The sequence below is a fragment of the Balaenoptera borealis genome (genome assembly GCF_965194805.1).
Source record: "Balaenoptera borealis genome assembly, chromosome: 17".
Classification (NCBI taxonomy): Eukaryota; Metazoa; Chordata; class Mammalia; order Artiodactyla; family Balaenopteridae; genus Balaenoptera; species Balaenoptera borealis.
The window spans coordinates 81699558-81726341 of NC_138876.1; the positions used below are offsets into that span (position 1 = coordinate 81699558).

Consider the following 26784-nt stretch of genomic DNA (forward strand, 5'->3'; position numbering starts at 1 on the left):
CCAATGCATAAATGTCCTGTTACACTGTTGAAATGATGTAGTTGGTTGAGTATTGATCTAAAGAAGAATTGTGTCAAGATGCAAATGAAGATATTGATAAGATGTTGGTGTATACTTACTGCTAGCATTCGGGTAAACTTTCGGGTTTACTGTATGTGGAATTGAGGTTCATTCTCTCATGTAATGACTCCAATTTAGAGGAGTTATTGTTGCATGAATTATGGCAATGATATGACTTTCAGTAAGTTGAAATTGCAGCTTCCTCCCAGCGAAATCAGCCTGCCGAGTGTGGGTGGTGGTACCCACCCTCGCTGGAAAAGGTAGGTTGTGATCCTTGGTGAGGGCGGGGGTTAGTGTTAGGGTTGAGCGACCTGGAGTGATGGGGTGTCACTGGTGAGAAGATGCCGCTCACCTGGGTACAAAGAAAAGCACCTTCGCAGCAAATGGGTCTAGGTTAGGGTCCTAATTTGGAGAAGAACTCTTCTGAATCGTAGCTGATGAGTGTTGGTTTAGCGATGGGTGCCTCTTTCAGGGGGCAGCTCCTGGAGCCACTGCAGGTGAAGGAAGTGACCCCAGAGGATGCAGTGCTCCCGTGTGAGCAGAGCAATTCAGCGCTTGGGATGCTCTGTACCTCTAACCTCAGAGTGACTGCTGGATTAAAACCCACTAACCCCGAGCTAGACCAGAGCACGATCCAAACCTCTTCTCCCCATACACCGCTTTAAGTCAAAGGAGCAAGTCTACAGAAAAATGAAAGATTGTCATTCCTTTCATAGTTTTTAAGTTGGGTTTGCAAAGAAGATTCCTGGTAGCCTTGAGGGGAGAATCATTTTGCTGGAAGACTAAGCAGACTCCTGGATCAGAAATTGCCCTGAAGGTCATGAGATGCACATAAATGGATCTGATAGCAAACCCTCGGCCATCTCAAAGTGGCTCTCATTTGGATTACTTGTCTGACTCTGGCAATTGAGATAAAAATGTTAACGAAAGTTTTTATATTTTGAGAAGCAAAAGAGGCAAGACAGCTATGCATACAGCAACATCCAGAACCAACTCTGTGACTGATTTTCTTCTCCCCTTGCCCTGATCCACAAGGCACCAGAGATTATAAATTATTCTGAGGCAGTTATAAAAACATGCTCATTTTATGACCATAATTTAAGCCAAAAAAATAAAATTTGACACTGTAATTTTTTATTACAAGTTCTACAATGCAGGTAAAAATGGCCGTCCCATCCCACATTCCTGCCATTTTATCTGCCCATCCTAACAGCTTAGGGAAATAGTCCCACAGTCTAGACAAAGCCTTTGCTGACACTTCATTCTAGTTATCTGTTTCCCTGCTGGTATCCAGAGCTGCCAGATATCCTATAATTTAATGCTAATTCTCACTGGCCTTTAGTCAATCAGAGCAGATATTAAATCCTTGTTTCTAATACCAGTTACTGTAATGGCCAAATTATTAGTGGCAGACCACCAAATTCTTTCTTTTTAGCTTAAGCAGGGAGGGATTTAAGTGATGTTTCATATCAAACCTAAATGGAATGATAAAGTAATATTAAGTTATAGAATTTGGAGAGATAATGCATGTAGGTATAAGAATTACACGTAAGCAAAATGATAGTCTAAATATTCCAATGACACCTTTTATAGAGGCACTGTGCCTCTATAAAAGGAATATATCTTTGACATAAAATAAGCAGAAACCTGTAGAAGATCTATTTTATCATTGCATTTCTGTTCTAAATGTTTTTGCTAGGAGCTTTTATCACACAGTTATCTATGGCACACTTCTGACTGGTCATTTGGGTGAACGGCCAAGCATTTTGGAAACGGTACAAAGGATCCTTTTTGATAGTGAGGCTACTGCACTGAAATCACTTAAGGACCCCAGGGCAGCCAGAACGTTGGAGTTTCTAAAGCTTGGTGTTTATTCCAACTGCATTTTCTTCTGGGGTGAAATTACTCAAATGGATGCTTTTTGATGTTATCAAGCAAACCTGTCAATTTCAACCTTAGTAAGTTTCATTTTGTTCTTTTACTACTAACTCAGTGGGTTGTGACCTGGAATCAAATATCTTCTCCCACCCTTTTCTCATCATAGATATGGATCATATAGTCATACACACACCTGAGTGCTGCCTGAAAGTATGGGCAAGGTTTCGTTGTTGGTGGTGAGAGCATCTCCTTAGCTCTCCACATAGAAGATGTCAAAATGCCTTGATAATTAAAGCTTAAGTACGACCCCTCCAGGATGGGAGAAGGATTAGTTTAGAATGTTGTCTCTCTTTAAGGATCAGCTACTGTGAAGAGCAATAATTATATTTTTAAAGAATTTGAAAGTGAAATGTAAAAGGGGCAGGCAAGGTTCTGGTGCCGGCACTTACATGACAAATGTCATCACTAAATAGCAGAGAAAGGTGTAAGAATTTGATTTGTGAAACATATGGCCTTGTCAGAGCAGAACTGACAGCCCTCCTAGTGTTTCCAACTGAATAATTCATGAAAATCTGATCAGCTGAGGAGCTTGAAAAAATACTGAACATCTGTAAAAGCTCAATGTTAGCTGTGGGCTGTCACCTTTCAAGTTCAGGTGTTAATGTTGGTGTGTGCGGTGTTGCTAGGTGCTGGTAGAAAGGTTTCCTGCCTTTGGTACATGAAGAAACCTCCCCAAACACCACGGGAATGGGAGAGGATTTCACTGCAGTTGGCAGAAGGCTGGTAATGACCCTGCCTGCTGGCAGTCGAGCCCGAAATAAAACTGCTAGCGAACCAGGATCGGCTTTACGAGTTTTGATCAAACATTGGCCTCCCTGTGTATCAGAATTAATCTTACCTAGGAGAGCTCTGAATTTGAGATCAATGTAAGGGCACCGTTGGAGTTTCATGTCACTACAGAGCATGTGTCTGACCTACTCAGCTACTGAATGACCGTAATATTCAGATGCTAAAATGTTTGTTCATCCAGGTTTCAAGTGTCCATTTCCATTGTTTGTACTAAAAGAGGTAAGAATAAGAAAATACATTCTGCTCAAATGTAATACTGTGTACATGTAATATAAAGAAAATAGTATTGCTGGGTAATAAAGATTCTCATAAAACATGCTAAATTAGTATTAATCATCCAAAAGAAAGTAACATAACTTACAGGTTACAGGAAACCAGCTTGGTACAGAACAAAAGCCATAGAAATTAAACTCAGAATATCCTGGATGTGGGTTCGACAAACTTCTTTTGTTATGGAACATTTCTCAATCATATTGGTCTCATTCTTCTCCCACTGTTAAGAAGTTTGCATCCTTGCTATTATTTTAGGTCAGAATCAGAAGTACTGATGACATATCACTAAATGCGATTGCCAACAACGGCAAATTGCACTTGATGCAAGGTGATGACAGTAACACCAGAGAGATCACAGCCCTTGCGGAAGACACAGCCAAGGAAGGTTTTTCTAATGAGTAGAGTGTGGTCGTCTCCTTAGTTATAAAAACTAACAAATAACTTATCGACTTGGATGAAAGAATCGGATAAATGTTTTAAATCAATAGACTTGTTAAGTTTTTATATGTGTAAGTGTCTTCTAAAATGAAATTCACATTGTTGCTCTGACTCTAAGACCAAAGTAAAACACACAAAAATGTCATGTGTGTGTTGATCAAGACCTCATTTTCTCCAGAAGTGCTTCTCTTATCCGGTCTTTATAATAAGTATATTTATCTGATGGACTTCAGGTTGCTTGAGCATTCACTTTTATGAGAAATGGAAAATAACCTGGGCATTTTCTCCTGTGCTCAGTATGAACACGTGACTTCAGCCTGGGCCCTTCTTCCCTGGATATTTCACGTTGGGTTGGACAGGTGGTCCTTTGTCTGCTTGGATGATAGATTGGAAACATGGCTTCTGGGCTCATGTCCCCTCCCTAGGGGAAAGTTGCTTCACAGGGAGGAGAAACATCCGGGGAGACCGACGTCCACCATCGCTTGGGCCCTGGCCCCCAAGTTCCTGTCATAATTCCTCCTCCATGCGTCCTCTTGTGTCCATCCCGCTACCTGAGCCCATAAGCAATCTTCTTGGTTTTAAAAAAGCCCAACTTATAATAGTTTTCTTACAAATTTACAGACACATATTTAAGAGGAAATTCAGAAGTTTATAATAGATTTATATTATTAAAACAGAAACAAAGCCAGGCTGCAAAAAAATAGGGTGGAGGTAAAGGGTCTGGTGTGATAAAAGCTGAGATAGAGGTCATACCAATGTGTAACTGTGTCTTCCCAGGCTTCATCAGCCTGTTTAATAGAACTGCAGCAATACAATCAAAATTAATATAAAACTATACATCCTATGAGTTCTCTGCATCTATATCCCTGAATAAAGTGGTATTCAAGTATTTCTAGAGTTTTTAATGGGGTACTTCCTAAGAGTTCATGAAAAATCTCTTATGATTTCCCATGGATGCCCTGCCAAGACCAGATGTTTCCCACTGGGTAGTGTGAGAACGACCATCCCTACCTACTACCATCACCTGTCCCCTCCGTCCCTACAGTGTGAGAAAGCTCAAGGGCAAAGCTTTGGAGAGTTCTGTTGAGACTCTGTAAGAACTCCTCGCCCCCTTTATGTTACAATCTGATCATTTGATGGAGAGGTGCCTTAGCAGTGCTCCTAGAATCTCAGCGCCTTAGTTTTTACGAAATTGATCTTTCTGTTTTTAGTTACAGTCGCTGAGTGAGTTCCATCCCCGGGATGGGGCTGCATGAAATTCTGAGGAGGAAAACGGCAGTGAATGGACACCAGCCGGAACAACCTCCCTCCCCGGCGCGGGCCCTCCTCCTGAGCCAGGCTCACTGCTTCCCGAACTTTCTCCCCCGAGGATGAGCTCTCTTCCCAGATGGCCTCAGCTCCTTTGAAAGTAAGTGTAAAGGAGAGGTTGGCCACATGAAGTGGCCAGACATATTTGAGTTCCCTTTAGATTTGAGATGGGTCACCCATTTTGGATGATTTGGCAAAAAAAGAGGTAGAAGAAGAAGCACAGCCATAAGATACCTGGACCTACACAATTTCTAAACATCTTAGAAATTTTGCTTCAATTGTTCTTAAAGGAAATAGAACACTTTGGAAAATGATCATTCTGCGTTCTTTGTCTGCCAAAAACTTCCCAGTGTCTGTCAGAGCAGATGATGGGACAAGCACTTTCCTGTGGATATCAGCTCAGTGGTTTTCAGCTGAGTTACAATTTCACGCTTTATAATGTTTTGATCCTAGTATTACTTGCAAGAACCATTATAAGAAAAGATGGAAAAATATATTGATGACATTTTTGTAGAAAATAGTCAAAGTTGTTTTGATTTTATTTAGCGCAGTCGCTTCACTTTGTATATTATTCACCTTGAGCTGCATAATGTTGCTTTGCAAAGAAAACTAGATTAATAATAAAATGGTTGCTTCTCATCGCTAGGACACAGTTCGTAATGTGTTGTTAGACACGAGTTTATTTTTCAGCAGTTCATTTGCATTCTTCAGTGATAAATACAGTATGATTTCTTTGTTTAATATGATTTTAGGCAGCTATAGAATCGTATACTGCCGGCTTTAGAACACAAAACCATCCTCGAGAGGCTTGACATCATATTTTACCTTGAAGCTTTGGTCTGTTTCTTCTTGAATCTCTATTGCCATGTTATTTGGTAGGTGTTCTGCTCATTCACATGGTTAATGGATATTGTTATACAGTCAAGAACTGAGTGTACAGCCAGTTCCATATCAGTAGCTGTGCATTTCCATTTGGGAGGTGAAGTAAGATCTTTGCTTTCCAAAATCTCTAGGTGGGTCTGAGTGGAGCACTGATGTGAAATCATTTAAGGGGGATCTATTCTAGTACCAGATTTTTAAAATGCCATTTTTGTGACTTTTTTTTTTTTTTTGGTATCTACTCATTATGATTTAAAATACTCTGTAATAACCTATATGGGAAAAGAATCTGAAAAAGAATGAATATATGTATATGTATAACTGACTCACTTTGCACCTGATACTAACACAACGTTGTAAATCAACTCTGCTCCACTATAACATTAAAGTTAAAACAAATAAAAGCAGAGACAGTGGCCTGAGTCACAGTGGCCACTGCTGTTGCATCTGTAATCTCGGGATGAAATCGGTCAGTGAGGGGAGGGGCCCGTGGGGAGTTTGCCTCCCCCACCCCAGTGGAGGCTCTATGTGGTCTGGTCTGTGCAGAGGGACCTGCAATTTAAGCCTGGCAACCCCTCAGGCAACACAAATAAACCGAGCCACAAGCAAGATGACTAGGAGGATTGCAAATTGGTTCACCAGCCTGCACAGCAGTGAGCTCAGATTGGAGGTTAACTCCCATTAACTAAACGTAAGCAGATGCTATAGGAGCGCTAACCAGGGGCTGTTCAGGTTGGCCTCACATACAATACAGCAGAGAGATGAATGGAGAACTGCTGTGTTGTCCGACAATCACTTCACAACAATTACGTCTAGAATATAACGTGTCTGGTAATGCTTGTGTTACAGGTGTGAGGTTGCATACTGAGGGAGTATAAGAGAAAAAAGTAGAAAAATCTCTATAATATGTGGCAGATCTATAGACCTTTGCAGTCCAGAATTTCTTAGTGAGGTACCTTGACATTTGAGGCAACGGAACTCAAAATTTGTGTTTCCTTTTCTTCTGAAATGCTGCACAGGAGTTTTATGTCATTAGAACCAGATAGTTCACAAGGCAAAACTAGGGATTTATGTAATACGTGTAATAAATTGAGATAATTTTTAAAATAATTGATACTGCTTTCTTCATTTTGAATATTGTCTAATAAGAACATTAGACGTAGAACAAAGAACATTGTATTTTTGTCTAAGAATAATAGGATAGAAAGCAGCTTTATAGGCAATTATTAAGGTAACATTATTTAGTAGCCAGTTAGTAAAAATTGACAATAGAGAATTGTAACATTTTAAAATGTTTTAAATTCCTTTCAGTATAAGTATAGGTCTTTCATGAAATTATTTGGAAAGAAGTGGTGAATTGCCAAGATTTAGCCACTTTTGAAAATGATAGATTATCTCATATTTTTTCTTTCCTCTGGGTGATAGGTGAACCTGTAAGTGGTTATTAGAAAGTGTACACACACACACACACACACACAGACACCCCAACACACACACAACCCAACGTACCTCTTTCTCTCTTAGGAATGGGTGAACGATACATATTTTTTTCAATGAGCAAAACTGGGTGACCCAGGAAGCAGACAAAACACGTACATGCCTAGAGAAACAGTAAAAAAAGAACATTTAAAATTAGTTAATGAAATATTTTTTAAAAAGATAAGTTAGTTATCATAAGAAAAAGTAGTTTTCCTTACACTTTATTTCTTGACTCTCAATTTAAGTAGCATTATTTTTATTTTTAATTGCATATGGGATTGGCAAAGTATTTTCAGTACCTAAGGTCTTAACCTGCCTCCGCTGGGGAGACGGGTCTGTGCCCACACAGCAGACTTGCTCTTTTAAGCCCTGCAAACAGGGCCCTGGCTTCATCTCCAGTGTTCTCTTTCCCCTTTTGGTGAGCAGACCCTGGGGAGGCCCACCTGACTCTGCTCCTGTATTAACGCCCCTATAATCCCCTCTCATGAATGTGGATTGGACCTGAGACTTGCTTCTGGCTAGTAGAATGTGGCCAAGGTGAAAGATTTTGCAGATGTAATTGAGGTGCCAAGGCAGGTGATGGTAAGTCACCCAAGAGGGAGATCATCTCAGGAAGCCTGACCCAATTAAGTGAAGGCCTTGAAGGATGGACAGGACCTCCCTGAGGTGAAAGGCTCTCCTTGCTGGTTCAGTACAGTGACTGGCCATGTTGGAGGCATCCCCCTGACAAGGACCTGCAGGTGGATTTTAGGAACTATGGATGGCCTCCAGCTCACAGCCAGCAAAACCCAGGGTCCTCAGTCACACAGCCCCCGGGGAACAAACTCTGCCAACAAAAGGAATCAGCGGGCTCTTCCCCAGTCCAGCCTTCAGGTGAGGATGCAGCCCAGCAACACCTTGGGTGCAGCCTGTGAGACTCTGAGCAGAGCACAGAGCAGAACATACCTGGACTCTTAGCCCCTGGGATGGGTGTGGTTTTACGACACTAAGTTTGTTCCAGAGCAATATAGAATTAATATGTTCTTCCTCCTTGTTGCCAGCCTTTGAGACAACCTGGTTTTTCTTTCCAGTTTAATTAAAATATGACAGAATTATTAGAGCCTCAGGAAATAAACCATTTCTTTCCAGCCATTCCTGAAGGAAAGGTTCTCACATCTGTTGAGCCAGACTGAGGGTCTTTCCCTGTGAATCCCCCTTAACCCATCTTGACAAAGGTAATTACTTCCTCCGTTTTGTCACTAAATCCCCACCCATGAAAGAAAGCAGCCTCCCTCTTCAAGCTTATTGAATTCATCAATGGACTTATTATTTTACTAAATCCAATTAATAAATTACAGAATTTTCCTTGGATAGGTGCTAGATTCCATTGCAGCTGCAAATGGAAAATTTTAAGAATACATACCAACTTTTATCTTTCAAGAACCAAGGCATCCCTATTTAAGATGACATAAAAACCCTCTCATTATTAAAAGGTAATTCTCTACACTCACTCATCTGCCATTTTAGTGGATATTCTTCTTCTCTGTGAGTTCTTTTCCAGTGTAAACCTATGCCTTTAAGTATAGTTTTCAATACTGATTTGTAGAAGTGGTTTTTCTTTAATTTCCCAAGGCAAGTAAGGCTGTTTCCCCAAGTACTCTTCACACCATGTGCACACAGCACGAATGAAATCACCATGAACTTGCATGGCATCCGTAGAGGGTCCCTGAGAAATGGGCTAAAATCAATGTTGAAACAAGGAAGTGAAACAAGATCGGAAGAGACAATCTGATCGGGGATCATTGGAAGGAAAATATTTCCTTAATCAGAGTCAGGCTATACTCCAATATAAGATAACAATTAAATTAAAAAATATTAACTAATCTTATTTACAGTGCAAGATCATTTCATACTGTCACCTTATCTGCTTAACTGCTGATAGTCTCGGGAATTTTCTTATTTAGTGAAGAGAAAAAGGAAAAAAACCCAAGTCATCTCTTTTACATTAGAAAATTCCATTTGTATTGATGTTTCCTTTGGATTATAGATTATGCGTGCTACATTGTTAGTTATGCTCTGTAATTTCCACTTAAAACTCAATAATCTTGTATAAGGAGATAGATTCTCAGGCTCATTTACTTTGATGGAATATGTAATACACAAGGAAGCAGACTCTCTTGTCTAAGCTACCTCGTGATGTAAAAGTTATGCAATATTAACCCAGTCAGACTGATATCAAATACTTCTGGTTGTTTCTTGTTTAAGTGCAATAAATACTAAAGAGGAAAGAGGGAGAAAAGGCAATGTAAACTAACATTTATTGAAAGCACAGCACATGTAGATCTTTATTGGCTGTTATCTCACTGAATTCTGCTAATAAACCAAGAAGTGGTATCTTTAGTCGATTCTGAGGTTAGAGAAACTGAAACTCAGATAAGTAAAATAAAAACATTTAACAAATATGAATAGAGCATCGTCTATAGGTCAGACGCTGTTGTAGGTACTGCCTGTTTCAAAGTCTCAGAAACTTTGGTAACAAGTAAGAAATTTGGCTCTGAGTTCAATTCTGAAAGTCTGTGTCTTTTTCATCACGATGAGTTGATAAAGTAACCACAAATAAAACATGGTTGTGAAGTAGGTGAGGCTTGTTTTAAATTCCTGCTCTGTCATCTACAAGATGGAAAACCATGGTCACAGAGCCTGACCTTTGGGACTTTCTGTTTCCCCCTTCAATTCCTGAGGCTGATGGCATCTTCCTCTGGCCACCTGGACACGAGGCCTGGAGGGCGTGTAGCGGGGGAGCGGAGCCTACATCTGGGCCAGCAAACCACACCCACAGTCATTCTGGCCATCTGGCAACTCAGTACGTTCTGGATCTAAGGTGCTTACAAGTGCTGCCCCCCAAATGTTTCTGGAATGACGTTATGAAGGGTACTTCACTAACAGTAAATTTGGTGATTAAAAGGACGTATCCCCTGCTTCATGGAGAAGTGACTTAATTGAGTAATTGAGTGAGTGATGATTGAACAGTGTGCGATGTGTTACTGTCCCACTTGACGCATGTTCAAACAATCCACTTTCAGGGGTTCTGTACCCTCTGTCAGATGATCCTTCCACCAGCAAAGTCACTGACAAACAAAACACTGCAGATTATTCCGGGCTTAGTATTGGGACCGGGGTAGATGTCAGAGAAGGGGGCCAGAGGCGACGCCCACGCGACACCCGTGCGGAGGCTGCCTGCTCCGTGTGGCCGGGCCCGCCCTGCCCAGCGGACGTGGCTGGACTGCTAGGCGCTGGGGGTGAGCCAGGCAGGGCGTGGAACGTTCCTCCAGCCCCTCGGAGAGCGGCTCCTTCAGAGCTCCCGTGGCTGCAGCGTGCAATGGGCTTCGCTCTAGTCTACAGAAGACTTGGAGAGAAAAACCCGCATCCAGACGGGTGAGGACAGGTCCCTAAGGTGACTGCATCGACTGCAGTTCTTGAGATACTTTCCGAAGTTCACTTGTAAAATCAGCATTTTGCGAATCTGCGAGTAGAGAACCAAGTGCGAGTTTGGGAGCCTGTAAGTGACCCCCAGAAGGACTGTTTCCAGGACTCAAGAGCCAGACCATGTGTTGAACTGACCACCGATCAGGAGGAGGAAGGCGCCCTCAATCCTGGCCCGCTAGTGGGTTCAAGTGGTGACGGTGGCCGTCACCTCAAGGGGCTAGAAGCCCCTCACGTTCCTGTTTGAGGGGGCGTGGCTTGCAGAGCGGCGTTTGGGCCACGCTCCTTTGGGGCGCTGGGGAGCCCCGAGGACAGAGGGGGCCGGACAGGACAGGCTGCGGCCGCGCGGGCGCACGGGGGGGTCCCACGGTGGAAGGCGGTAAGAGGTGCACCGACCTGCCCGGCCCCTCCCTGCGGCTCAGGGTCCACACCTGCCCTTTGTGAGGACACCGTGCTATCGGATCGGGGCCCCGGCGACGGCGTTCTAACGTGATCGGCTCTGTAAAGTCCCTCTCTACACACAAGGTCTCATTCTCAGGTCCTGGGCGTTAGGGCTTCCGCAGACCTCCTGGGGACGCAGTTCGGCCCCTATCAGGAGGGTGCGGGCGGGGCCTCGCTGCCTCCCCAGGGCCTCGTCTGCGCAGAGAGAAGCCACCGTCCCTGAGACCGGGGACCGCCCTCTCCCCCCGGGCCGTGTGCATCCCTCGGGGGCGCCGGGAGAGCCTGGTCCCTCCCCTCCTGCGCAGAGCGCGGCCCAGGGAGAAGCAGATGCGCGCGATGGGCGCGAGCTTGGCCTGGCTGGCAGGGCCCCGGGGCCCGCGAGGGGCCGGCGGTGACCGTGCCCAGGCCGTGGCAGGGGGCTCACGATGGACGAAGGTCCGGGGCCTCTTCTGGCCGCCGCGCGGTGACACCGGGGCCTCGGCGCCGCTGTCGGGGCCACCAAGCCCGCTGTGTCGTCCCGTCCCGCTTTCGTCATCAGTTATTTAGTGTTTATTTCCATCTCAGTATGCTCGTATCGACTTTTCATTTGTAAGAGAGACTTTTCAAATTAAGTGATTATAATTGATGAAGGTATCTTTTTGCATTTTTCAGCCTCTGGTTTTGAATGACTTTTCACAGTTCCAATTCTTGTTGTTCCAACTGGAACTGTATTCCGCTCACAACTCATTTTAGTTCCTGGCGCGTCCCAGCTAAGCCCCTCTTAGCTATCCATTGTCAGTGATGTCTTTGTACTATTGTTGTCCATCTGACTGTCTGTCTTGTATTATTCTTTGTATTTATGGTGTTAACCTGTGTCTCTGTGCTGATCAACATCATTCACATCTTCCCATCCTAAAACTCTCCGTTACGTGGTGTGTATGAAACTGAAGTTGCAAAGCTTTACAGAAGATACAGAGATTAGCACATGACTGACAGTCTAGTACCCAGACACGAGTCTGACCGTGTTAATGGTCATCTCTAAGGTCTGTAAAAATGATATATGCCAAGATAGAGTCAATAAAAATTGTTATCAATACATTTCATTCAGTGATGCCCACGTGTTTGATTTGTTTTGTTTTTACTCCTTCCGAAACATTATGTGCCTCCTTTGTAGCATTTTTTGAAATGTTTGAAATGAGTTAAGTGTTCATCTGTGATGTTTTATTAAGATGCACAATAGGCTTTTTGAAAATTTTTAAAAAGTTTAAAGAAGTCCATTGTTCAGACTCATGAGAATGGAAAGGCCAGACTAAATCCTTCTCCTAATACGCTGTTCAGGACTCAGGAAACAGACCCCATGGTGGCAGTTAGACTGACGGTCTTTCCTGGAAGCCGTGTCTACAGCTCAGAAGGATGACAGAGGCAGTGAGGCCGTCTTGCTGAAGCACAAACAAGTTTCCAGAGTCGATGGAGAACTATAGGATCCCCCTTGGGGCCCCGAGTGTCCTCTGCTCCCATTTTGAGAACAAAACATCAAAAACAGACCACCGCAGAGTCAAGTGTCATTTAGCAGTGACCCAACCTCAGCAGAAGGACACACGCACTTACTGCCTGATGGCACTCTGGGAGGGGGTGGCTGTCGAAATGACCCAGGGTGGGCACACACGTGTGCAGCACACATGCGCACACACACACCCGAGACTAGTAACAAAAAGAAGGCAACAAACGTTCTTAGATGGCTAAGAATATATTGAGGCCCCATTTTGAGAAACTCTGATGAGTGTAAATCAAATACAATTAAATACTACAAACCTTAAGACCCTAGCATGACATTTTAAAATTATTTAATAAAATGATGTTAGAACACGGCACTTCTATGATAAAGATTGCAGACATTAAAAATTGGGTGCTTTTGAGCCCTTACTAAGAATGCAGGTTTAGTGCCAAATACTGCCATTTAACCTTGAAAGTGCTGTTGCAAAATATCCAGTGTAAATCGGATGGCTTTATAATCTATATCTGCATTTTCCTGTGCATTTGTAACTGAACTTCCTCACTTAGAAGTTTTCTTCCCAATAAGGCAAAACATACAGAATATTATGTCGTGTGTATCACAGTCTGCACGTAGCAATCATTGTGGATAATACACTCAGGCAATGACTGTTCTAGTAGTGACAATGGCCTTCAGCTGTGGACACGTGAATTTGCCAGGAATGGAGCTAAGCGTCTTGCACAGTTTTCACTTAGGCTCAGCAGCGCGATACTGTGGTTGTCCCCTTGTTACAAATGCAGAAACTGAAGCTAACACGTCATACGAAGTTTGTCCGAGGTCCGCATGGCGTACCGTTGGTGGCACTGGGAGCTAACGCAGATGTTTGACTTGACAGGTGTGCGATGCCCTGAGCCCCGACGTTCAACCCACCTTTCCCATCACCACTCACTCGAGACATGGATGCAGGCAGAGGGCCTCAGGGTGGAAGCGGCTGTTGGGACTCCCTGGCAGAGGGGAACAGCACATTGCACTCAACGCAAAGTGGAAATTTAAAAAAAAAAATTTTATTGGAGTAGAGTTGATTTACAATGTCTTGTTAGTTTCAGGCGTACAGCGCAGTGATTCAGTTATGCATATACATATATATTCGCATAATGGAAATTTTCACGGGAGAATCTCCTCCAAGAAAAATGATACACATGAAGCAGGTTGTAGGTTGTATCTGCAATGCAAGCAACAGGGATCTGGCCTCCAATTCCAAAACGTCCCTTCTTTTACTGACAATTCGTCCACAATCCAAAATAAGTAAAATCCAGCCTAGCCCATACCGCAATATTGATACCTTATGGACACAAAAATAATATTTCTATCCCATCAGTGATTTTTCAAGACACATGGGGCAATTGCAAAAGAGTATGTGGATTAATACTAATTTTTATTACCAAAAGAAACTGTTTATACAGAAGGCTAGAAATTTAAGTTTAGAGTTGTTGATCCCCTTCATCAGTATGAATTAACAGCACGGCACAAATCACTAAATTGCATGTAATTATTTGGTAATGAGTTGTAATCATAAGTGATTTCCCAAAGAGTAAATTAAGTATTCATTAGAAAAAATAATCACTATTAATTGCATTAATCATTTTAATTAAAAGGCAGAAAATGCATTTTTATATGAATCTGGGATTAGTTTAGTTTCAATCTTTGAAAAGTCTCAATTCTCTGGATTTTTAAAAAATTAAAATTAAAATGAGCATATGAATATTTATGTACATCTCGCTGCAGAAGTGTTTGAAGACTTAGTGAAGTGATTCCTCTTTATGTGGTCTGTACTCATGTGAAGTTGCAGAGCCTAGAAAATTAATTCAATATTTCCAGAAAAAAAATGTAAAATCTTTTTCTGCGTCACACAATGGTTTATAAGATACATCTCTCATATTTTAGCATTTAAATCTCTATGGTGAGTGACATTCTGATTTCCTCAGTACAAGGTTATGACGCAGACTGTGATGGTTTCTGGGCCGTGGGACACCAGATACCCGATTAAACGTTGTTTCTGGACGTGTCTGGGAGGGGGTTTCCATGGGAGGTTAGCATTTGCAGATTGTCCCCCGGACGCAGCCTCCCAGGGACAGTCTAAGCAGGTGGAGGCAGGGAGGCTTTGCTCGGCCTGGCTGCCCCCGTGCTCCCGGTCCCCAGGCCTTCAGACCCAGACTGGCGTCTACACCCTGGGCTCTCCGCTCCCAGGGCTTAGAACCCCACCACCAGCTCTCCTGGCCTCCAGCTCCTGGACAGCAGCTCTTGGGCCTCCTCAGTCTCCAGAGTCACAGGAGCTGACACCTTATTGGCTCAGAATTGGCTCTTGAACATGATTTGATTTAAAGACCTGACCGACGCCCCTTCCATTAGTAAAGAGAGCTCTCAGACCTGAGCCAATTTACAGACCCAGCGCCCCTGGAATGCAGGGGGTGCTGGACTCCCTAGAGGGAGGACCCTGACACGTGGCTGAAAATTCATGCTGTCCATCTTTCTCCCAGCCTTCTCCAAAGGGACCTGTGGCCTTTTACCAGGGAAACTGTACTTGGGAGAAAGGAAATAATCGGGGATTACTGGACATTGGATAATTTTCTTTCCTTTATTTTCTTCATGAATTCATTTAATTTAATTTACTGAGGTCATTTGCATTACTTTTTTTTTTTTTTTGGCTGTGTTGGGTCTTTGTTGCTGCGCGCGGGCTTTCTCTAGTTGCGGCGAGCGGGGGCTACTCTTCCTTGCAGTGCGCGGGCTTCTCATTGCAGTGGCTTCTCTTGTGGCGGAGCACGGGCTCTAGGTGAGCGGGCTTCAGTAGTTGCAGCACGCAGGCCCTAGAGCATGTGGGCTTCAGTAGTTGCAGCATGTGGGCTCAGTAGTTGTGGTGCACGAACTTAGTTGCTCCTTGGTGGGATCTTCCCAGACCAGGGCTCGAACCTGCGTCCCCTGCATTGGCAGGTGGGTTCTTAATCACTGCGCCACCAGGGATGTCCTGCGTTACTTTTTTTTTTTTTTTTTTTTTTACATCTTTATTGGAGTATAATTGCTTTACAATGGTGTGTTAGTTTCTGCTTTATAACAAAGTGAATCAGCTCTACATATACATATGTTCCCATATCTCTTCCCTCTTGCGTCTCCCTCCCTCTCACCCTCCCTATCCCACCCCTCTAGGTGGTCACAAAGCACCGAGCTGATCTCCCTGTGCTGTGCGGCTGCTTCCCACTGGCTATCTATTTTATGTTTGGTGTGTATATATGTCCATGACACTCTCTCACTTTGTCCCAGCTTACCCTTCCCCCTCCCCGTATCCTCAAGTCCATTCTCTAATAGGTCTGCATCTTTATTCCCATCTTGCACCTAGGTTCTTCTGACCATTTTTTTTTCTTTTTTTTTCTTTAGATTCCATATATATGTGTTAGCATGTGGTATTTGTTTTTCTCTTTCTGACTTACCTCACTCTGTATGACAGTCTCTAGGTCCATCCACCTCACTACAAATAACTCAGTTTCGTTTCTTTTTATGGCTGAGTAATATTCCATTGAATATATGTGGCACGTCTTCTTTATCCATTCATCTGTCGATGGACACTTAGGTTGCTTCCATGTCCTGGCTATTGTAAATAGAGCTGCAATGAACATTTTGGTACATGACTCTTTTTGAATTATGGTATTCTCAGGGTATATGCCCAGTAGTGGGATTGCTGGGTCGTATGGTAGTTCTATTTTTAGTTTTTTAAGGAACCTCCATACTGTTCTCCATAGTGGCTGTATCAATTTACATTCCCACCAACAGTGCAAGAGGGTTCCCTTTTCTCCACACCCTCTCCAGCATTTATTGTTTGTAGACATTTTAAAATCAAGATGAAATTCATTTAACATTACATTGGCCATTTTAAAGGGAACAATTCAGTCAGCGACCTTTAGCACATTTACAATGTTGTGCAACCACCCTACGCGTCTAGTTCCAAAGCGTCTGTATCACCATTTTCCTCCATATCTCCCTGGTCTCACCCCCTCACAAATACCTCTCTGCAATCTGTACAGATTTAGTACAAATGGAATAATACAATATGTGAAGTTCTGTGTCTGCCTTGTTTCAGTTTTCAGTGTGATATTTTTGAGGTTTATCACATTGTAGCATGTTTCAGTACCTCATTTTTATGTCCATTGTATTTATATACCACAATTTGTTATCTGCTCATCCACTGATGGATGTTTGGGTCATTTCCACCTTTTGGCTACTGTGAATAGAAGTGCTATGAATATGCCTATACAGGTATTTGCTTGAGTACCAGTTTCATTTCTTTTGGGCCCATACTTAGGAGTGGATGGCCGGGTCATAGGGTAATTCTACATTTAACATTTTGCAGAACCACCACCTGTTTTCACAGGGGCTTCATCATCTTACATTCCCACCCAGAACATATGAGAGTTCCAATTTCTCCACATCCTCCGCAGCACTGGTTATTTTCCATTGCTCTGAGCTGGAGTAATCTTGCCATACTAAGCTGGACTGCCTGCAGCTCTGCTTTGCCATCTCCTCCTGCTTCTGGGTGCCCACAGATCTGCCAGAGACGCAAGCCTAGGTCTTCTGTCTTTTCTGAGCATGTATCCGGGGCTGGGCATGCAGTCTGCATGCCCTTTTTCGCTGGTGTATGTGGTGGTTGTTCTGGGACCTACTTCCTGCAGACGTCCTTCTCTGCTCCTCCTCATGCTTGGGTCTATCTGACCAACCTGTCTACTGTCCCCGCCCCAGGTGGGCATGGGTGGTGGATGTCAACACAGCTGGTGTGTTGACAGACACCAGTGCCACTGTCAGGAAAACAGCTCCAGCCCCAGGCAGCGGGGAGGAAAAACAAGGTCAGCTTCTGTGCCTGTCCCTCAGGGAACTTCTGAAAGTTCAAAACACAGTATTTTAAGAGTATGTATTTTAAGAACCACAGTATTTTAAAAAACAAGGTCCATAGTAGCCTCTGAACCATGGAGCCACATCAGGAACATGGGTCTCCACACCCATCGTGGCAGCCACTCCTTTTCCACTGGTGGGAAAAAGGGGGTGGTACAATAGATAGGTGAACAGAAACACCACACTTTCTTACCAAAAATTACCTGCCCTTTTCATTATTAAACAGTCCTCTGGTTGCTGGAAGTTTTGGATTAGTTTCTAGAGTTCCAGGAAATTGATTCTACAATTCTCATTTTATATGAAATTCTCTTTCTTATCTTTAAAAATTCATTCTTTGCTTTCAAGTTTTAAACTTAACCCTGGCTAAACCGAACTCTTGTCACCCCGTGCCTCAAGTCAGGCCTTTCTTTCTCTTGCCCGTCTCTGGAACTGATAATCCTATTTTTTTCCTGTTTTATTTTTAGCTTGCCTTATTCTACTGGAATATAAGCTACCCATGATCAAGACTTCTGCTTTGTTCATTTCTACATGCCTTACATCTAGAAAATATGATAGGCACTCAATGAACATGTGTTGAATAGTTGTCAAATTAAATGATCTTTCCACATGTTTCTACCTGAATTCCTCAGTGTGAACAAAGCTGTCTTATTTACATGGTAGTTCGGCTCATTGCAATTCTCATTACAATTGTCCCCATTCAGCTATTGTTTATGTTTTTAGGAAACTGCAGTTCTGGTCTGTAAATGCCTTGGGAATGAGGTTTTATTTACCTACCAGTATCTTGCCAGGTATAGAGTCTCAGCTACTGTTAATCATTTTAAAATCTCCAGTTGAACTCTAGAGGAGCAAAGAGGAGCATTATCTATACAGAAGCTGCTGGTGTGCATCACATAAACAGCCCGGCTTGTCCCCTGGAATGTCGGCATCTACAGGTGGTCACTCCAGTCAGCCTGTGTTAACTCAGCACTAGGGTCTCGGTCATTAGTGGTCACGCTACCTCCTCTTCTCCCTCACAGTTTAATGGTCCAACAGAGCGCTATTACATTTATCAGTTCTTGTCTAGACTCCAGCTACGTTGCTTGGTTCCAGCAGTTATTGAAAATAATCAGAGATCTTAGTAAAATGGATCAAAACTTCATTTCAGGGAGCTCAAATATCATGATCCTTTCCTTTTTCTGTTTGTAGAGTTCTACTGTTCAGAAACATCATAAAGTCCTTTTCATGGGCTTAGAATAAAACTTTTATATTGATCTTTAATCCTTTTTAGCCCTTTTCTATTTTTGGTAGTTTTTCAGTGGTAGACTGGTAATAAAAGGAAAACAACAGCCACTAGGACAAAACTGTAGTTAGGAGATAACTAGAAACACACATTTAGAAACACATTTTCATCTATCATATTATTACTAATGGGACAAAAATGGGAGCAATCATTTACAGTAAGGAAATCGTCAACAAAGTTTAATGTACTGATACACAGAATGAGATATTATGAGGCTTAAAATGATGTCTAAAAATATTGAGTTGTTCATTACATAATGTTAATTAAAAAGGGATCAAAATCTAATACATTTTGTGATACTTATTTTGTTTGAAAATTTTCAACGCAATAAAATTTGAAGAAAATACATCAACAATTTTAATGTGCTTCAAAGTCCTGAGAATACAGATGGCATTTATTTTATAAATTTACTTTGTTAAATCATCCTAATCATCCATAATGTACATTGTTTTGCTTTTATTCTTAGAGAAAAAATATTCAAGAGAGAAAATATATGTACATACATGCATTTTCAATCTAATTTAGGTAATTCTGCATTAAAATTTTAAAGGCTTCTAGGAGCCCTGTTATGCCCATAGTTTATCTATTCATTCATTCAGTCTAGCAAGTCTTTTCTGAGTGTATGAAGGATGCCAGTTCCTATGCTAGATGCTCACAGACCTGCAGGTACTTCTCACCACTGTCGACCGGACAAGGTCCCTGGCCTGCTCCCTCCAGGCTGTGTGGCTCTGAGGCCAGGGCTGCACCGGTAACACTTGTACCTCTAGGCCCAGCATGATGGCGGTACAGACAGTGGCTCCTTATGTGCTTTCTGAATGAATAGATAGAGTGGTATTTTTAAAGCTCTAAAATTCAGTGTAAGTGTTCAGGTCAACACTCGCCACAAAATGAGGCATAGGAGGTAAAACACAATTGCACGGTAGGCGCAGCTAACACCTGCTGTAGGGGCTCAAAGTGCCCTTTCTTTAAGAAAATCCAACATTTTTTCAATGTGTATGTTATAAAAATGTTTAAATGCCCACACCTTCAAAGGATGTAATAAGTTATAATGAGTTTTAAACATTGGCAGTGGGATGTTGATGGTTCAGACCTCCCGGACATGAATGAGGGCTTAGCTTCTCCTCCACCCCTGTGGTGGGCCCCGAGGTCCTAAGTTACCCACCTTAAACATTACTGATTTATAATAAATAGTAACACTGTTTAAAACATGTGGGACAATGTTCATTGCAGCTCTATTTACAATAGCCAGGACATGGAAGCAACCTAAGTGTCCATCAACAGATGAATGGATAAAGAAGGTGTGGTACATATATACAATGGAATATTACTCAGCCATAAAAAGAAATGAAATTGAGTTATTTATAGTGAGGTGGATGGACCTAGAGTCAGTCATACAGAGTGAAGTAAGTCAGAAAGAGAAAAACAAATACCGTATGCTAACACCTATATATAGAATGTAAAAACAACAACAACAAAAAAGTTCATGAAGAACCTAGGGGCAGGACAGGAATAAAGACACAGGCATAGAGAATGGACTTGAGGACACGAGGAGGGGGAAGGGTAAGCTGGGACGAAGTGGGAGAGTGGCACTGACATATATATTCTACCAAATGTAAAATCGATAGCTAGTGGGAAGCAGCCGCATAGCACAGGGAGATCAGCTCGGTGCTTTGTGACCCCCTAGAGGGGTGGGATAGGGAGGGTGGGAGGGAAGGAGACGCAAGAGGGAGGAGATATGGGGACATATGTATATGTAAAGCTGATTCACTTTGTTGTAAAGCAGAAACTAACACACAATTGTGAAGCAATTATACTCCAATAAAGATGTTAAAAAAAACCCCAAACGTGGGAAATGCTCTTTAAAGTCACTTAAACACATGTCCATTACTAGGTTAATACAGGGTACAATACTATGTAACATAATTTGAGCTTTTATGTGAATCCCAACAGTCAATTCATATGGATTACCTCATTTAATCCTCAGAGTAACTTATAAAATTGGAATTATTCCTAAATCCATTATGTAGATTAAAAAATAGACACGGATAGGATGAAGAACTTTCTGAGGCACACAGCAGTGAAGGGAGAACGGGCAGCTTTGGCCTCAGCCAGTTTACTGCTTTTGTTTCTGAAGGCTAAGTGTACCCGATGAGCCGGGACCTTATGCCGTCTGTCTGTTTCTTACTTTATCATTGAAATATCTATGTTAACTGAGAGGGACGCACTTTCCCTCCCCTTGACTTAACCTGGCTGATGACTTCAGCGGAGGATGTTGGAAAAATGACCAGTAAATCAGCTTGTTCTCAAAGACCAGTTCAGCTTCTCCGGCGCCAGGTGACGGGAACTCCTCCAGCCCAGGGAGTCACTGGTCAGCAGTGGCAGGCCGCAGGGTGCTGGGACGACAGAGAGGCCGCCGTGAGCACAGGCAGGAGGGTGAGGCTGCCGGGTCCTCACTGGTCTTTCCAGAAAACTGACTCCTTCAGTACTGAAGACCGGCTGGCTGGCTGGGCTAAGTGAGCACCTCCTCCAGGGAACCTGCGCTGTAATTCAGGTCCGACTTCCATGGAAACCAAATGCCTAACGTCTGTGGAAAGACTCCTTATATTTGCCAGGCACATTTACTGATGGTCTTCCAGAGCATTCATGTGTGTGTTTACATGTGTCCTCTCCCGGTTCAGTGGAAGCATCTGGAAAGCATAAATCACTAGCATCCTCTTCACCTCTCTGTCCCCAAGCACCCACTACCTGGTACATAGTGGTTTCTCTGTGTCTATTCTATGCAACTGGGGATTTAGAAGGTTTCTTTTATGATTTTATTGTGACCAATGAGCCACTCTACTTACCCTGTTCTAACTCAGACTTTTCACATCTTACTGGACACGTGACTTGGTCGCCTTTGGAAAGCATCTTGTTATTATCCTGCTCAGTTCATACATATTCAAATACATGTTCATATATCTCAGACATATCAGATCTACCTCAGAATAGGTAAATGAACTGCTAAAGTACCATTAATTAAAAAGTCATTACTAACTCACACATCTAAAGAGATGTCTCCTGAGAGAGTTGGTCAGTAGACAGTTTAAATAAATGAGATCACATCAAATTATTGTCCGTGAGTTGGGTACCTGTGCAAATCATCCTGCCAATCTATTATAATGGTGTTTTTTTCTCTTTCGGGAATTGCATTCCTATAGGTTAGTCATCAATAGCTTAGCAGGGAATTCTAGGTAACTATTGATAGCTGCCTAAACATATAAGTATATATTGTTTCAGACAAACAATATATACTTATATGGTCACTGTATAATCACTGTCACAATAAAGTAATTGTCGAATGTCATTGTTATTGTCTACTATTTCTAATATAAAGTGATATCCCCAGGTGAAACACTGTAAATATTTCATACCAGAATATGAAAATAAAATGAGACATTTCAAGGACAAGACTTAATTCATTAACTGTCAAGAATAAATTTAAACAACCTGAAAAATGTTCATGACATTTCCTGACTACTATCTGAAAATTCACTTATTCATGAATTATTGAACTCACGTTTTAAAACACTGTTCCCAAAACTAGAACAAAAGATATCTGCCCTAATAAAACCCCAAACTTTATCAATGACAATTTGATGCAGTGCAAAGAAAGACATTTTAATGACAAGAATATGAATCATTGACTATTGAGAAAATGAATAAATTCTCATAAAATATTACATTTATTCAATTGAAGATATAAAGCCAGATGACGAATCTGATACATAGAACATGAATATTTCAGACTGAAATCACATTATGTTACTAAGCAGTATCAAGACTTTATAATTAGGGCTTCCCTGGTGGTGCAGTGGTTAAGAATCCGCCTGCCAATGCAGGGGACACGGGTTCGAGCCCTGGTCCGGGAAGATCCCACATGCCGTGGAGCAACTAAGCCCGTGCGCCACAACTACTGAGCCTGCGCTCTAGAGCCCACGAACCACAACTACCGAGCCCACATGCCACAACTACTGAAGCCCGCGTGCCTAGAGCCCATGATCCACAACAAGAGAAGCCACTGCAGTGAGAAGCCCACGCACCGCAACAAAGAGTAGCCCCTGCTCGCCACAACTAGAGAAAGCCCGCGTGCAGCAACGAAGACCCAACACATCCAAAAATAAATAAATAAATAAAATAAATAAATTTTAAAAAAGACATTATAATTAAGCGAATTTAATAAACATTAAAAGCGCCACTGTAAACAAGCGCTGACAGTGGTTATGTTTCAGAGAGAGTACTTCCAGAAAAATCTTCCAAAAGACTAACTTCATCTCTTGATTCATTGTTGAGAATGGTTTAATAATAAGATCTGTAAAAAAAAAAAGAAGAGTTTCCTTCCTATGTCCATGCGTTTGTGGTTGGAATAAGTAGGTATTCAATGACCTCATTACAAGAAACAGAGGCTGTGGGCATCCGCTAATTTGACGGAAGAGAAACAAAGCGCAGGAAGAAACAGAATGTCGCTGAGTCCTGTCGTTCAGCTGTGGAGACGGCGGCACGCAGCACCGAACGCCCAGGGAGGGCGACCTGGTGTTTTAGCTCCATCCCTGGTTGTGCCTGGGAGCTGGGGGGAGTGATGGGAAAATACCCCTCAGCACAGAACAGCACACCCGAGCCAATCCTCATCAAAACCAGGAACCGGCGCAGGAGTTATGGGGAATATTGAACAGAACCAGACTGAAAACAAGGGGTGGACCCCAGGACGATCTTCTAATAAATGAAGCTAAAGCAATAACACAGCATGTTACAAAAAAAAATTGCTGCCTTGGCAGTATTCTGAACAAAAGAGCTAACTAATGCATCGGGAAGTCAGCCCGAAAAGGACTTAAATCTAAACAGATCCAAATGGCCTCAGAGAGTGCTGAGTGAGAAGAGATTTTCACTGGAGAGATTCAGTTTTAGAAATTTGTATGTCATGACCGAAGTCAGCAGAAAAATATTCTTGGATATGGAAAGACTCTGAAAATGTGTATCCTATTTTAAAAGAAATTTTGGAAAACATACTCCTGATGGTCGTAAGATGCAGCTAAACGGAGGATTTGAGTGTTTTCGGTGACATGGAAGAGCTGGCGCGATTGCAGTGAGATGGGACTTGGCGCCAGCGGCTGGTTTCGGGGAATAGCGCTCCCCCTGCTGCTGTGCAGGTCCGCGCCCCCCGCAGTCCTGGTGCCCGGGTTCACCCAGCGAGCACTGGCCATCCGTGCAGAGGCTGCTTCCACCTTGGGGTCCCCCTTCCCCACATGTGCGTGAGCCTCAGATTTCTAACGCCTGCATTTCTGAGAGCCAGGATCCTTCCCGGTAGGGAGAGGGCAGGTGAGCAGAACAGTCCTGGGAAATAGGGTAGCACTTTCGTGTGTTCCTTCCACGTTTCACCTTGAGTGTGTGTGTGCCTGTGGGAGGCATGTCTTCAAATCCATGGAGTGGAAAAAGAGAGGTGGGGTAATCTCCTCCTAGAAATCCAAATAGGAATTCTCCTCCCCCTATGGCTTTCTCTTCACCGTATTATTCTCTCCTTCCTCCTCACAGGTGGGACGAGGGTCAGAACCCAAGACTCCAGCCTTACCTGGACCATCCCTCCCCTAACTACCTTCTGCTTCACGTCCTCCCAGGTAGAAGGTTCAAGGCCTCTCATCTTCCTGTCTAATGGGGGCCTCTCTCCCATCTGTCTCCTGCTCTCCCACCCCCAGGGGGCCCCTTCCCAGGAGATGCAGAGAGAGACACTGGCTCCTCCCTGAGAGAATTCTAAGATTTTATCCCTGTGAGCACTAGTGAGTCGTCACTGTAGTTACTGGGGTGGCTGTAGCTGACTCTTGATTTTTATTCAAGCTGGCTTTCACGTTATCGTAAGATAATCCCTGTGGTGACTTCCCGGTTAGGCATGATGCTGATGACTGAATAACCATGTTAATTAAATTTTCCTTTTTTTGGTTCACGATGAGATTTTATTAAGAACAAATGTTGCATTATTTCCCATGGGATTTCAAGTACAATCAAGTAAATAATGTGTTTTCTCCTTGGCCATTTTTGTATGTATTACATTAATGAATCTTGTCTTTGCAATTGATCTTTGTTTTCTGAGAACAAAGCCACTCTGTCAGGGTCTATTATTATTTTCATGAAATGTCATTCTATTTGTTTATATTTTACTTACCATTTTTGTCTGTGTATAAATGTGTAGTAGTTTGTGGTTTATTTTTGTTTTGATTGTCAGCATGGCGTTAGAATTGGGGACTATTAATCATGACCTCGTAAAAGGCAAGTTTTCGTCAGGGTAGAAGAGAGTTACATAGGTTGATAGGGCATAGAGTAGCTCAGATTTCAAATAAATAACATGTGTGAAATAAAACGACCACATTTAAGGGTACCACGTTTTTTCATTGCAAAATAATGAAAGTGGAATATTTTCCAGTTCAATTTTTAGAGAGGCTCAAAGCATGAGAAGACATTTTATGGCTGGCTTGTTCTGTAAGAGACAGAACTTGGAATAGTTTTAAAAAGTTGAATCACTAAGTTTATTAAGTCCAAACATTTGTGTGATTTCCAGCCATTGGAAGTAGTAAGCATCAAGCCATTTTTTCTACTCATTGTTCATTCATTTTGTCGTTATTAAAATTCAGACTGTATCCTTGTAGTTTTATTCTAATCTTGAAAGTAAAAGAGGGTAGGAAAAACACAACTAGGAAGCCAAAGGTTTAAGATTAGAAATATATAAGTAGTCATTAAAACTGGAGACTATGCGTGTGTATCTATACCTATCCATCTATTTCTATCATTTATCTGGACATTCATTTTTGTCTTTCTTCAAGTTTTATTAGTCTGTTCCCACAGGTCTCACCACCAACATTACAGGCCCTAACTTGAAGGGCTTTATAATTTAAACAGCACATTATAACCATGTGCTAGTTCACCAGCGAATAGTTCCCTGTCTGCTTAGAATTAAATTCTCTTGGAGAAAACGAAGAAAAAACAAATCATATGTTTTTGAATAATGCTACGTGCATCGAAGGAAAGAAATGCAGGTTGAAGGAATAAAACTCAGATGAAGGGAGGTTGCCCTGGTAACGAAGACGTCTGCAGGGGTACAGACGGTGTGATTCGCGAGCGGGTGTCGAGGGACCGGACGCAGGCAGCCGCGTGTGTGTCTTGAAGAAGATGCTCCAGCAGGAGATGCTCCAGCAGGTGCAGGGCCTGTTTGCGCCCCCAAGTTCTCCCTCGGTGCCTCCTGCTTTCCAGGAGCGGTGTCGGTGCTCAGGCCACGTGAGTCGACGGACTAACTCCCTGCCCCCTCTTTGAAGACCCTCCTCTGCAGTCGGAGCTCGGGGTGAATATCGTGCTACTTCCACATGTGCGCACAGCGGGGCTGGGTCCCCGCACCCACACTTGCTGCCATTCCCTTTCTTGCTCCCGGGGTAGGGGGTGTAGTGATTCCCCTTCCCAGCCGGGCTCGGGGAAGGCCTGGCGGTGCAACCACTGCTGGCGCGAGCCGGGGTGGGTGCAGGGCTCAGGGAAAGGTCTGCCCCCGCCCTGTTACCTGCTCCGCTGCCTGCTCCGAGCAGGCAGGAGAGGAGACCGCCTGGGGCACCATCACATCAGAATGCGGCGCCGGCACCACTGAAGTCCCGGCCCCAGCCTGTGGGATCGCAGGGCGCAGACCCCCGGTTCTCACACCGAGTCTCTGAGCAGCCCTGGAATCGCCTAGCCTGGACTTTTCTGTAAATGGAAGAAATAAACCTGTACCGTGCTGGCCTCTTTATTCGGGTGTTCAGCCAAAGCGGTTTCACACACCACAGAGCTGCAGAGAGCTGGGAGCCCTGCGCACATGTCACTGCTGTCATTGGCCGGTCACTTTCTCCTGGGTTGCTTCAGCATCTGATGGAGCAGCTGATGGGTGTTTATCTTTGTGTGCCCCGGAACTGTGTGCCCTGAGTGGATGAAGCCACATGTTTTCCCTTTGGGGGATTTTCTTGTCCTAATTCTTCCTGTCAAATCAAGT

The 26784-nt window shown here is 43.1% G+C and overlaps 1 protein-coding gene across 13 annotated transcripts in view; it reads left to right on the forward strand.

Annotated features, from left to right (window-relative positions):
* LOC309614518 (uncharacterized protein) overlaps positions 1 to 26784 on the forward strand; it is a 368580-nt gene that overhangs the window by 276253 nt on the left and 65543 nt on the right. For 6 of the 13 annotated variants that reach the window (XR_014236211.1, XR_014236212.1, XR_014236213.1 and 3 more), the window contains one exon: positions 4710 to 4906. The exons of 3 other annotated variants lie outside the window; for them this stretch is intronic. The gene's annotated coding sequence lies outside the window, so the exon portion shown is untranslated. Of the gene's footprint in view, positions 1 to 1759; positions 2019 to 4709; positions 4907 to 26784 lie in introns of those variants that run through there. 4 more of the 13 variants (XR_014236224.1, XR_014236225.1, XR_014236215.1 and 1 more) reach the window with 2 other exon arrangements.